Source organism: Buteo buteo, chromosome 12 (assembly GCF_964188355.1).
Source record: "Buteo buteo chromosome 12, bButBut1.hap1.1, whole genome shotgun sequence".
Classification (NCBI taxonomy): domain Eukaryota; kingdom Metazoa; phylum Chordata; class Aves; order Accipitriformes; family Accipitridae; genus Buteo; species Buteo buteo.
Genome location: NC_134182.1, coordinates 2,352,932 through 2,367,363, shown reverse-complemented (window position 1 = coordinate 2,367,363; position 14,432 = coordinate 2,352,932).

Below are 14,432 nucleotides of genomic sequence, written 5' to 3'. Positions count from 1 at the left end.
CCCAAAGTTATTCATTAGCAATACATTATTACACTCCTACAGGTGCTCTTTACTGTTTGATATTAACTTACAGGCAGGAATGCATTCCCTTCCTTTCTGCAGTTTAATAAGGAGTAGCCAGTGCAGTTACTGCAGAAATAAGCCAAAGGAAAATGTTTCAAAAAGTGTACTTTTGTTTAGTAGAAAACTGCTTTGACACCATGCATACTCAGCTTTGGAGCTGATGAGTCTTCTCACAGTCACTGAACCAGCAAACTTTGATTTTCTCTCCCCAGAGGTTATTATAGATTTCCATTGGCTTGCACATTGAGGAAGTCAAGACTGTATTTTCAATCGATTCCAGCCCTGTGGTATTTAAATAACAATCTTAAAGAAGTGCATTTTAAAAGACCCTTTGTGGGCCTTGTTGTTCCTGTTCACATATTTTACCCATTAATTATAAAATACTGTGCAATTCCGGGGGTGGGGGGGTGAAGTCAGTTTAAAGGCACCGATAAAAGGGAAAGTAAGCATTCTGCAGTCAAAGGGCTTGAAAATCTTGACGTTCCCCAGGACAGCTCGTGATGTCCATCTGAGAGAGAGAACAGCCCTTGCACTACTTCACTACAGGAGAATGTACCTTGGCACAAAGTCCCCATACCCTCTCACAGTTCTAGCAAGTCTTCTCTCTCTTGAAGTAACATCCTGACTTCCTACATTTTTCTTTAATCCAACAGATTTCTAAGTTTCTTAGAGAAAGAGGAAAAAAATCAGCAGTTATTCATTCTGCATCCAAAGCAGGGTCAGAGTAGACTTCACTAAGTGAGGCTTTCAATGATAGAACAAAACACTGAACAGGTGTGTGTTTCTTGAGCAACATTCATTTCTGTCCTGTGGAATGATCATGGGTCTTGTGGGGGAATTAAATTCAGAAATGGTCCACTGACAAAATAATGCTCATCTCAGAAAACGCTGATTCAGTGCAACCATGTTTTCCATGGAAACACATCAATACCATTGAACAGTGTGATTGAAAGGCAGTAAGATAACTCACAGTTTATTTGTACCATCTTTGGATTCAGTCCAAGTTTCTCATAAGTCAAATAACACTGGCTTTTTTCTTTACTGGTTCTCATTTTGCTTCCCCAGTAAGCCCTGCTTGTCAGCAGCCTGTCCCCCTGTCATTCACATGCACCTGGAATTTTTTCAGTTTACTCTTAACAAAGGAAACGTTTCAAAAACTTCTAATTTTATTTTTTCACTGGCAGGAATATCCCCTGTGGTCAGCTCTAACTATGAACATAATGTGGACATTTATGAAGGGTAAAATGGCCTGCAAGGACAATTTAATCTAGTTTATTTTACCAGGTTTGACTTTTAGCATGGTACTCTGTAAGTAGTCCAGACTTATTCAGAGACTCAGGACACATACCAGACACTCAGAAAAATGACCTTTTTTTACCAGGAAGGTCAGAATTTGATAGTCTCGAGTCACTAGTAGTTTCTCTTCTTCAAGGTTGTGCGACAGGATATGATTGCCAGTAGCTTCGCAACCAGTGCTGGGTGACAACAGAACAGTAAAACACTTCCTTAACTGAAAGCATTTTTTATATTTCCTTCTCCATGTTTCAGCGTCAGCAACTAACCAAATTAAAGATTTTATGTAGATTTTTTTCAGTCTGCCCTTCTATCCACCCCACCATAAAAGGTTAGTCTTAACTTTGCACGGTGCTTGTTGCTGAGTCCCTCTATCAATGCACAGGAATAAAAATTACAAACTAGTGGCCTGAGGTTTGGCGCTCATTTTAAATAGAGTTTTGAATTACCTCCCAACATTTTCTCAAGCAGGCAAAAACAAAATGCAGCAAGCACGGCAGTAACTCAGCACTACTTCGTAACCCTTCCCTGCCAAGCCTTGCCTTGCTTGCCACAAGTAGGATTTTTTTTCTGTACCAAGAAAAATTAACAGACTATCCCCATGGGGTGTATAAGAAAGAATTCAAAATGTGGTGGAAAGATATTATGCAAAAAAACATTCACACAAGCACACTATAGATGGAAAAAATAACAAGGAAATTACTGCTGAAGTAGTACCAGGAATTCTATCTTTCAAAAGATGTGGGAGAGGATCAGAACAGAGAGTGCCACAAGAGCTGAAGCTAAACAAAGTCAACATAGCCTTTTGTTTGCAGATTACTGAAAAGTGACACGACAGCAAGCAAGATCAATAGACCTACAAAATCAGGGCAGGGTTCTTCAGATGCAGTCTTAACCTATTCACAGGTTAAAGTATTACTTATGGTGACTTAGCTATCAGAAACTGCTTGAGTAAGTTGGCACACTTGCAATATTATCCTTATTTTAGTTGAGTTGAATGTATAAAAATTGATGTGGATACAATGCTTAGGAAATCCTTATTTTCTAAATCACACAGAAATGTTCAGTGTTGCTTCTAGATTTTGCTTCTACTGTATAAAAAAATCAGCATTTATATTTATGACACATAAACCAGAGACACATAGATTTCTGAGTATACCTTCATCTAAAAAAAAATGAGTTGACAATAATATTGCATGGAATTGTATTGTATCTGGAAATTCTTTCATGCTTTTCTCCAATTTCATGCAAGTTTCCCAAGAGTTTCATGCTACAGATGTTCCACAGTAATTACACTTATCCAAATAATATGTTTTTCCCAGCCTTGGTAAAAAAAAATTAAAATTAAAAAAAAGATATCTTTGGTTGCCATAATTTGGTATTTTTTACTGTGGAGGCTTCTTGTGTTCTACAGAGATATTTCAATTCAGCTCTATTCTATCTGGAGACTCAACAATTTCAGGATAACTGTTTGGATGGTTTCACTCCATTACTTTCAAAGTAACCAAGAAGTCCATGCTAATGTACCAACATCTCAGAGATGCATGGAAAATTTAGATGCCCAAACAAGCTCCAAAACAGATCAGTGCAGTTGAGGTGCTTCATTTTGTCAAGAGTAGAAGGGGGGTGGGAGAAATGACCCATGCAGAGCTAGTAGAGGATGTAAAAGCTATAAATAAATATCCTGGCACTGTGCAAGCACTATACTCTGCCAAGAGCACATTAACAGCAACAGGACATTATTTATAGGCTGGGAGGTGCAGAATGGAGGAGTGGAAGATGGGAGAAAAAACTGGGACAACATGACAAAAATGTGGGTGGTGCTGGTGGGAAAGCAAGCCACCACTAGCATGAGGGACTCAATGTGGGGGAAAAAACACTTTAATCCAACCTGCAAACCCACCCCACCTCCCCCCCCCAAAAAATCCTTATCAATAACACCTAAACAGTCATCCATCAAGCACTTACTAACAGAAACACTGAAAATCTCAAGGCCATTTAGAGCTTTCTATTCATCATATTGAGTTTATCTTTCTCCACTGTGAATGTTTTTTATGTGCATTCTGAATAAATCTGTTGTCAACCTGACTGTTTTTAACTATACATTCAATTTAACTTGCTCCTTATCACACAATTAAAACAAATTACGATCAGAATCAGGAACAGGGGTCCAGAAAAAAAGACCTTTTTGTTCACTGTCTTCAGGGAAGACACACATAAAATGATGATGTTCTGCTGACAGGTCCAAGTAACCGTGTATGTAGCAGATGTACGGGACCATTCTAGGCAGCACCACTTCAAGAGAGACACTGGAAGGAGGGACCTTCTTATATCACAAACTTCCATTTCTTTCTTTTGTTAGGCAATTTCTCCTATGTGCAGTACAGAATATACCGTCCAGACTCCATGTCAATAACTGTACTCAAGGGTTAAGATCAGTATATTTATGTCATAATTTTAAATATAGTTGACCTGGGGGATTCCAGATGAGGTCTCCAGCCTCCACGCAGACACTGGGCACTTGCAGAAGGATGCTGACTGTTTGCCAGCATTTTTGTATGCTGAATTCCCACAGGTTTCAGCCCCTGATTGTTCAGCTGTGAACTGAGCTCTTTATCTTGGTCTCCCCCTAGATATCATTTTACAGAAGTAAAATTCCAAGAGACAAGGAGGGGGGAAATTACTCATCTCTACCCTTCTTTTTTCCCCCACTCACCCTGATGAAAACAGATAAATCAAGGCCAGAAGAAACTCCTTTCATTCCACACCCACATTTCTCTCAAATTAGGATTATTTGCTCAAATGGAGGAGATTGCTATATATTGGCAAATTTGGGTATTTATTCTACCAGATTAAAGTAATCTGAATGTACACATATCTAATTTATATACACAAGCTACTTAGCCAGACAGTTCTTCAGCATAAAGTAGTTTGATTATCTTTTCACCAGATTTGCTCACATTTCCCACTCTGACAAAATGTACCAATTTTTAAGTTGGTTTATTATCTTTCTTCTTGTAATTTCAAACACGGGTGTTTTGCACATATTATACTGCTCAGTGACCTTAGCAGACTCTGTCCTTATCTCCTGCCTTTAAGACAAACACAACTAAAGTAGTCTCAGGAGGCACAGCAGCCAAGGTCAGCTTCTATATTTCTAACACAAATGAAATGGGAAAATAAACTTGAGTTAAGCTTTATAACCTTCATGGAAAAATTCTATTACACTCCTTGTGCAGCTGCAGAATAAAGCTGCCAATGAAAAAAGGATCCAAAAATCACTGTACTTGCTCTTTAGTTGTGGTAGGATCAAACCTGTCATTATTATATTGCTGTCAAACTATCTTCCAGGGCGCTAAGAGTTACGTGCATGTTGCTTAAATAAAATCCAGCTGTACAAATCTGGAGAGATAGTTGATAAATAATTTATTTTGCATCTTAAATTCCTACTGACCTCATTATGACCCTAGGGTTTGACAGGAATGCCAAAAAAGGGAATTTTAGTATGCAAAGGTCTTTCACTGAAAGGAAGCACAAAGGGTGTGATTAGAGGGCTGGAAAAACTCACCAAAGCTGGTTTTGTAAAGCCTTCCCTAAATTAGTGGCCTGTGTAGCTTAGGCAGTAATTGGGAAGAAGCCAAGCTTCTCTCTGCTGGCAAGACATTTGCCATAAAGATATTTCCATGTGTCCCAAACGGCTGTCCTACAAAAAACAGGAGCATAGGGCCACCTCAGCAGGTACCCACGCAGTAGAGTCCATTACTGGGCCAACACAGATGACTGTAACTGTCTTCACTTCTAATGACCATTTACATCCCAAGTGGTGTGGGCAAAGAATGTAAAGTGCAGTGAAATCATTTTGGTAGACTGTGACAGAAAGAAGTACCAAAAAATACATAGGCCAAAACTGGGCAGAAGGCTGCCTACAAAGCTAAGTTCTGGAGCTATATTCTTCTATTTAAGGATTCGCAACAGATTTGAGAGATAATATGTAAAAGATGCATTGATTTCACCTTCATATTCCAAATACACCACACTTCTTTTGATAGTAACTGAGATGAAGTGTGGAATTATTCGGAGGGCAAATCCTTCTGACATTTCCACAGTTATTTTGCAGGGAAGAGCAGCAAAGTTATCCAATTAAATCTATCACACAATATAATGCGGTATTAAGAAAGAGTTCCAAAATCCCAGCAGTGGTAAGAAAATGTATGTAAACTAGTAACTCATACACTAAAAATATTTTACAGTAAGAAATTTCCAAAAAATTCAGGATGGTATCAAACTATAAGTACGGCTAATAAAATAACATTTTACAAGGCATGCTAAGTGGCTTTCCAAAATTGTGCTATTTGTCACATATATGCAAACTAATAAAAATACTCTGCATGCTTCTCCCCTCAGATTCATGAAATATTTTTATCAAGATATAAATATGACAGGCACATTCTCTCTTCATTGGTAGTACATCAGCATACTACTGAGAGGAGACTCATTCTCAGACCATGCATTTATCTCTGAACCAGCAGTATGAGGAAAAGAATAGCTGTTTAGACTTTAAAATTATAAAGAAAACTCTAAACCAATCTTAACCAATTCTTTCTCCCTAGCTTAATGAAGACAACACTCTTCATTAATGAAGGCATTATGAAACACTTATGTTTCACATCCTGTTTTTTTCTAGGACTCTGGTATGTCATATTATTGCATCCCTTCCTCAGTCACCCTGCTTACGAAAGATAATTTTTATCAAGTTCATGGGATATTGTTGCAAGCTCAAACCATTACGCAGTCACAAATCACAGAGTCCTGCAGGAGAAGGTACTAAAGACAGATGATAAGTTATGCCATTGCAGCTGCATTTAAAAAAGACACAGACAACTGGTGGTAGAAACAGCACACAAACATTTTGCTACATCTATCTACACTGAGAATTCTTCACGCTTCCAACACTCCCCTTCTCATTCCATTAAAGCTAATGGAAATATTCTCCCTTGATTTCAATGGAATTTAATAGCTAAATTGAATTTATTAGATAACGCCTCTTAAAATAAATATTTCTTTTTTAAAGGGAAGTAAACTCTAAAGTGAAATGAGAGAGAAACTGCACCAAGGTATCCTTTAAGCTACTAAAGCAGCATCTCACAAACCTGCCTGGCTGTTTCTGTAACACGGAATCCATGTTAATTTGTCCTGAGCAAGCACCTGAATGTAAGCTATTTAGGCTTTATGGACTGGATCAGTGATTCTTATCAGTGAACCATCATGTATTATTAAATTAGTGTTACTTTTCTTGACACCTATAACAAGGACTTATTAACATTTAATTTGTCCAGAAATTGCTATTCATTGATGTATCCAATACGAATATTAGAAAGTCCCAACAGACAAGTTATATACAAAAGGAAAAGGGAAAGTAACAATGTATCACTACTATTTCCTTAGTAGTAAATGTCATCCTTGCAATAACAAGGAAAGAAGCTTAGTGTTAAAGAAGGGAATGGCAAGGACTTGGGAAGGCAAAGATAAAGCCTTCACAAAGTTTCATTTGAAAGAGGCACCACGTCAGGATGCTCTAGGCACCACAGCTAAAAATATTGTAACGGGTAAAATTGTCACACAGGTAACGTGCAACGTACAAGCGAACATCACAAAAACTAGCTTGGAGCACTGCTGGAGTAAACTTTCTTGTCAGAGTGCTCTTCCCCAAAAGGAGTGGGGCACAGGGGATACAGATGAAATACACAAGTGAATCCCAGGCAGCAAAAAGAAGAATCCCTTGTACAGGAAGAACAGGTTGCCGCGAGGTTTGGCTCAGATATTGCCTCGCCACTTGGCTCAGGGCAAGGTTACAGCAAAATGGGAGGGCTTGTTCCTCGGAAATAAAGCCTGTGTTAACAAGCATAAAGGCCCGTGATGTAAAATAAATGTTGCCTCCCATTTTTCAAACACCGTAACGTAACTAAGTGTGAAACATGAGGCAGTATTTACAAGTTATGGTCAATTAAAGGAAAAGCTGAAAGTGACAGTCAACTAAGAGAAATAATGGACTCCAGAAAACCTGGCCTTCAGCAGCGATGACGTCTATGTCTGCATCAGAAGACAGATTCAGTCTTTATGGTTTTAGAGAGGATTTTGATTTCTTACTTGCCGGCATTTGTAGCCTTCTACATCACTGCTTTCACAACAGCCAGCCCTCCACCTAGCTGAGCAGCGAGAGCTGTCCTCAGCAGAAGCCAGGCTCACCCTTTTGACTAAATTACTGTCAGTCAGCAGCATCAATATAAATGTGTAATTAGTGTGCTTATTAAATCTTAAATTTAACCATACAGAAAGCAAACAGTGTGATGTTTATGTGTAAAATATGCCCCTTTTCAAGTGTCAGTTTAAGTACTTTTGGTGATATTATTTAGGTGCCATCAAAAAGTTCTTAATGCCAATGAAATGGGACCAGAAAGGCAAGGAATAGCAAGAAGGAAGCTCTTTCTACTTTGGTGTTGCTCAGGAATAAATTATTACACCAGATGTAAAGCAAGTGGGATAAAGAACCCCTACCTGATTTTATATTCCTTCTGGGTGTATATACAAGACTAAAGATAGTCGAAATCAGTAAAATAAGCCTAAAATATTATTTTAATTAGGACCTCTTTTAGTAAGGATTAAATAGCTATGAACATACATAAAGTCCTTATAGGACTCAGATATACTTCTCCGCATCTTCCAAACAGAGCAACTCCAAATCTTTGCACAATGCCCCTTGAAAGATGCACAAATTAAAACAATTTTTCTCTTAAAATGCCTTGTTTGTAATCTTTTGTCTCCCAGACACACTGGATTAACATGAACTTACTGGACCTTGCAACGGAAAACATTCAAGAGGTTTCTTCTAGCCACTTGTGCCTTCACTGTGGCAGGATCTCTTGCATCTGTCCCAAACCTAAAATTAAAAGGGTAGTTCAAGCACCCGAGTAAAACAGAATTATCTATAACATTACATTGAGAGTGCTGGGGTACCCATTCAAGCCAGTTCAGAAACAGAGGAAAGGAAAGCACAAAGATGGTGGCTTTTAAGGATGCCAGCTTTTAAAGATGCCAGTAAAAGGCATGGCTTATTAGCAGAGTTAGAAAATCCACACAACACTGCACAGCAGTACACTGACAAATCACTTCAGCTGGCACCAGCACCACCAATATGCACTCCTCCTCCTCTTGAATGGAAACCTGAGCATTAAATAAAATAATTCCATCACATATAAAGCAGGCATATGTGAACAACTCATTTCGGCAATTAAGAAAACCCAGGTGGCTCATGTCTGTTGGTTTAAAAAACACTTTCTCATTCAGTGGTATAAATCAAGAGTAATTGCATTAAAAATTAAGAAATCAAACCAGTATGGGAAGAGAAGGAGATCCACTTAGAGTTATCTAGAAAACAGAATTTCAATCTCGGGGGAATCTGACACTTCAACACTAATTTCAATGTCAAAAGAGAAGGCAAGTCAATATATAATACATTGTAGTATAATAGATAGGCCTGACATACTAAGCTAAAAAGGCCTAAATTAAACTGTTGTAGCTCTTTGTAGAGTGCTTTGTTTTGCAATACTGATTAAAACCAAACCATCTCCATTTGAAATGTTCAGCATTTTTAAAGCTGAAGAGTTTGAGGTGCTTGTTCTGAACTTTCCTATCGAAAAGTAGAAGTTTATTCACAAATTATCATTTACCAAGAAAAACATGCAACTATCAATAGCTCATAACTTAATCAGGAGGATTCTTGTATAAGATTCAAGACTACTGTGTGGCTGGTTTTATTAATGAACTATCATTTTACCGTCCCACCATGTAATCAGCTATCTGTGTTAACAGCTCTTGTTCTTGTCACATGAAGCCAATTTATCAGGTAAGGCACTGTTTCCCTAGGTCCTAGCTTCTTTAGTAGCTTATTCAGGGAAGGAGACTATAAGAATTTTCTTGTTATGAATTAACTAAGACATAATTATATAGCCTTCCCCTGTGTATGAAAAAAATACATTCACGATTCATCTTCCAAGACAGTGTCTCTTCATCCCAGAACTCATTTAAATTTATGGCATATTAGAAATGTTCCTTACAGCAGCTACAATGTATTTATCAACAGAAACCTAGAGTTTATTCAGATATATACAGAGAAATGTGATCTATTCTGCTTCTTTTTCTTCACAACTGTAGCTGGATTTCTCTTTTCTCTGAACGCTCTGGCATGATGCAGGATCAATGGCAGCTTTTGGCTTTGGGTCAGGCCCACTGGGCACAGATATAAAAAAATCCGTCCTGTTGTCAGATCATAGGTAAAATGGTTCTTGGTAGAATAAAAATCAGCCTAATATTTCATTTAGTATTTTTAATATTTTTATCCCATCTTCTTAATTTTGAGTTCTGTAATTCCTCCCAGAAAGCCTAAACTAGCTAATAAACAGAATCTGTTACCTCGGACCGTGCAGGAGTCACGAGCATCGCATCCCTTGTCTTGTGACTCATGTCTGCAAGGTTCTTGGCCACTTTCTACTGACTGAGAAAGTTCTGGTAAGGTCAGGAAAGCTTCAGGAAACCTGAATACTTGGAGACTGCCCTCAAGACTGCTCTGCTATGGCACGGTGTGTAACTTCAGATCAGACTGCTATGTAGAGACCTGTGAGAAGCCTTTCCCTGCATGCAGAGTTGTCACCCTTGCTCCCATCTTGCTTTCCATTGCAGAACAGCTCTGTCCTTTTGCTCCCTGACTCTTGGACTTCAACTTCTCAAGAAACATTGGTAGCTTCTCATGCCCTATCTTATCCATCCTAATTAACTTGAGACAGCTGACAATGACAGAACGCACTCTACATCCAAGACAAGAGGTTATCTCTAGCAAGGTAGATATAATTTGGAAGTCATTAACTCCGCATGAAGAAAAAAAAATGTCACTTTGGTCAGAATTAACCCCGCAACAGGCAAGAAAATTGTACATTATTTGAGATGTGAGGAAGAGTTTGCCTGGCTGAATCCTACTTGCCAGCATTATGCACACCATGCTGGCTGCTTATCATTTTCTGGGACAGACGGAAATACCAGCTAGGAAGATCAAGCAAAAGCCTTAGCCAGCATGGAAAATGATCTCCTAATTAAACAGGTTAATCTCTTTCTCCCATTTACATAAAGAAAGAAGATGGCAATCAAGATCTAATCTTACAGCTGAAGGAAGTGAATGCCAGTGCCTCCAGTTTCTCAGGGTCAAGTCTGGGGATGACAATTATTGTGAAAAACTGATCTACCTCTGATTTTACCAAAGTATATATATACAGCATGTGTGCCTGAAGACAAGCTTTTTTCCCTAACAGCCATTTTCCTAGCAACATTTGCTGGTTTTTCATCTGCTATTTGTGCATGCAGCCTACTTACTCACATTATGTCCTGTAAATAATGCATATCTTTCTATTTATTTTCACTTAGCTGGCTGAAATGGGTTTTCTTGAATAAGCAGCATCCATTTATGAAATGCTGCAATAAAATTTAACACATCTTCCTGATAGCATTCTGCATCTAAAGAAAGTTGTGAAGAATGAAGTTTTATTCCAGGTAAATCAAGAACCTTAAAATAAAGATAAAATTGAGAGCAGGAAGGGAAAAAAACAAACAAAAATGTCTTTAAATTGAAAATACCTTAAGCCATAGCTGGCTGACTGGTCAGGGAAAGTGGTCAAAGACTGGCAATCTATAAGCAGTGTTGAAGGGAAAGTGAGACCAGCTAAATCCAAAGGATTCAGACTCAGCTCATGCTTTCCCATTCACTTCAATTAACCAGCCAAAGAGTATTAAAAGCAGTGGGAATATGAAACTACAGCATTGGGTTTAATAGGTTTTAGATCAAGCTCAAAATGTTTAAAACACGTGGCCATAGGTTGGAGCTCCATATTCTGCTCCCAGCTCTGCTATTCACCAGTAAGAAAAGCCAATCCATCTTTCTTTGCTATTGCTTTCTTCAGGGTTTCCAAGAGGGCCTTCCACATCTACCTGCAGTCTGTGAAGTATGACAAAATCCTTGAGTGAAAGGAAATACATAAATGCAAAGGGGGGATATTTTTTAGGGAATTTACAGTAAGCCATGTACACTGCCTGTACTACTCACTGCTCATACAGCAGCTGTGCAGGTATAGAGTATACCCACAAATTGAAGCACTCTTCAAATTAAAAGCAAGACCTGCCTATTTTGTTTCACTGAAATTCTCAGTAGGTTTTTTGCTTCAAGGTGCCTTCTTTAAATATATCAAGACAAGCAACACTGTGTTCCAGGTTTCACATTTATTTCCTTATTTTTCTTACTAACCAGGTCTTCCACCTGCACTTAAAAATGAAAAAAATTCAGCAAAACTTTGATTTCAAATGCCAGCCTAAATGATAGCCTCAACATTCAAACACTCGGTGCAAATGGCTGACGGTCTAGTAGACAAAAACAGAGAGAGTGCATTACCATATCTCTTAGAGGTCTTTCTCTGGGCTAGCGAAATTCACTGCAACTAAATACATCTCTCATAGCCATGCGCTTATATAAAGGAAAAACTTTATTAACTGTCAAGGAAAAAAAAAACTCATTAATTTTTATTTAGTTTTCTGAAGTCTCATTTGAAGCAGAGCTTTAAGCTCCTCCCCATAAGCACGTCAGTCTGCCTCAGAAAAGGGGTAGAGCTAGAATTAATTAAACCATATTTATAAACGCATTTCTGAGCAGCTTTGCTCTAGCATACATTTCATTACAAAGCACTTTAGCAGGTGTTTAAATTCAAGTCTTAAAATGGTCTCAGTAATAATCAAGAGTGGAATTTATAGGTTAAAAGTGAACCACACAGTCAGGTGCTTTGCTGAATGACAGTCTTGGTGAAATCAGTAATTTCAAATTGTTTTAAAGTACTTGAATTTTATTTTATACAGTGCTGAGAATCTCACATACTGTTAGGATTATAATTACGCTATACAGTGTATAAAAACAGTAAACCAGTCCCTGACCAAAGGTCTGTCAGTCTAATTAAACAAAAGCAGCAAAATATGAGAGAGAAAAAAGATATAGAGAGGGAAATTGAACTGGAATAGAAACCAAGATTTCTGATCTTAGGTTATCAGCAAAACCATATTGCCTCCCCAGGCAAACCTTACTAGTTATTCTAATAGTTTATGGGGAGGCACAACGTACAGAAAATGCTAATTTCAATTTCTCAGAGTCTCCTGAAGAATTCCTTGATATTGGTTGGGTCCCAACACTCCTCTGAGAAATGTAAGCCTTTGAAATAATTCTATTTCATCTCTACGTACAAACAAACACAAAAACAGTAGCTCTACATTATGCCTTAGGCGAGGGTTTTTCAATTTTTTTGAAAGAACTGTCAAATAAAGGAGGGAGATGAACCTGAAAAATAATGTAAACCTGGAAGTTAAATACATATGCTTAAATGCAGGTTTTGGAATCTTGATTAAATATTTAAAAATCTGTTATACATATATAACATCATTTCATATTGAAAAGAAAAAATTATCATAATATATTACAGGGATAATAATAGGATATTTGTAGAAATTGTGGAATAACTTCTGATAAATACATTGTATCATCATATAAAAGGATTCTGTAGCATCATTTAAAATATCCTGGAAAAGAAAATTAAAACCTGCAAACTCCCTTTTTGCCAATTTACAGAAATATTTTGCAATGCCCGAAAAGTTCTTGGCAACAAAGAATTAGGCTGCTCACCTAGCAAATCAAGCAGAATGCTCTTTACAGGCTTCTTGGTACTCTAACCATGGCTTTTACAGAGGAAAATGAGTTTGCCAGAGGGAAACCCACTAGACACTAGACAAAAGAAATGCTTTATCCAGTGAGTACTTCATAGTTATTGACAACGTCAGTCATTCACTTCTTGCCAGAAAAAGTGAATCATATCAAGTCGTTCCAAGATCAACAGCATCCATTACTATCTGGCAGTAAAAGATAGCTCTTCATTACTGACGGGGTTTAATAAGCACTGCAATGTTAGTTCCTATCTCCTGGCCAAACTCCAGTTCAGGTAATTGCCTCCTGCCTCCCTAAATTCCCTTTGCAATTCCCTTAGGTCAGATACTCTTCAGCTTCCTCTAAGCTGCCCATGCACTGTTTAACACTAAAAGTCACTACTTGCAATGAACAAATTACACAGTGAGCCAAAATCTCCAGTTTTCTCAGACTAGAATTCACAAAATGCCTGCACGTGATGAAACATAACTGAAATTTTCAGTAGAGCACACTGGCATGCGTGGCGCATTTTGCTAAATGTGACTGCGTCACTCAGTACATTTTAATTAATTCTGAATTCCTTGAATGCATGCTTTATTGTGTGCCCAGGTGTTTTGCCAGCTTGCAGGCCTCAGTATCAAAATGAAATGTGCTATGCTTAAGTGTATTTCACAGAGATATCAATGGGATGCCCCATGAGCCCCAAAGCATGTCCTTGCTTCAAGCCTTCTAAAGAACATGACCAAACTGTGCATTCTTGTCTTCTCTGTCACAAACGCGGGGGGGGGTGGGGGGGGGGGGAAGAATCAGGATGTGCCAAAACTTTCTGTTGGAAAACCGAATTCTTACCATCCCTGGCCAGCTGCTCTCATTTTACCATCTATTTCCATCACCTTTTCCTTTCAGAGTGTTATACGCACAGCACTCAAGGTCAGCGCCAGAACTCTACTGGAACTCCCTTTGAAATTAAAAAGAAAGAGAAAAGAGGAATAATGGTCTACCTGGAAGGAACTACCAGTTACTTTTGATAGACCCACGTGGTCTGTCCCTTTTGGCTGCGGAAAGTATGTTTCCCAATTAACTGTGAAAATCACAGGTATATCCTGTCGTGGTTTAACCCCAGCCTGTAACTAAGCCTCACAGAGCCGCTCGCTTACTCCTCCCCAGCTGGGTAGGGGAGAGAATCGGAAAAGTAAAAGTGAGAAAACTCATGGATTGAGATAAAGACAGTTTAATAGGTAAAGCAAAAGCCGCACATGCAAGCAAAGCAAAACAAGGAATTCCTTTACTGCTTCCC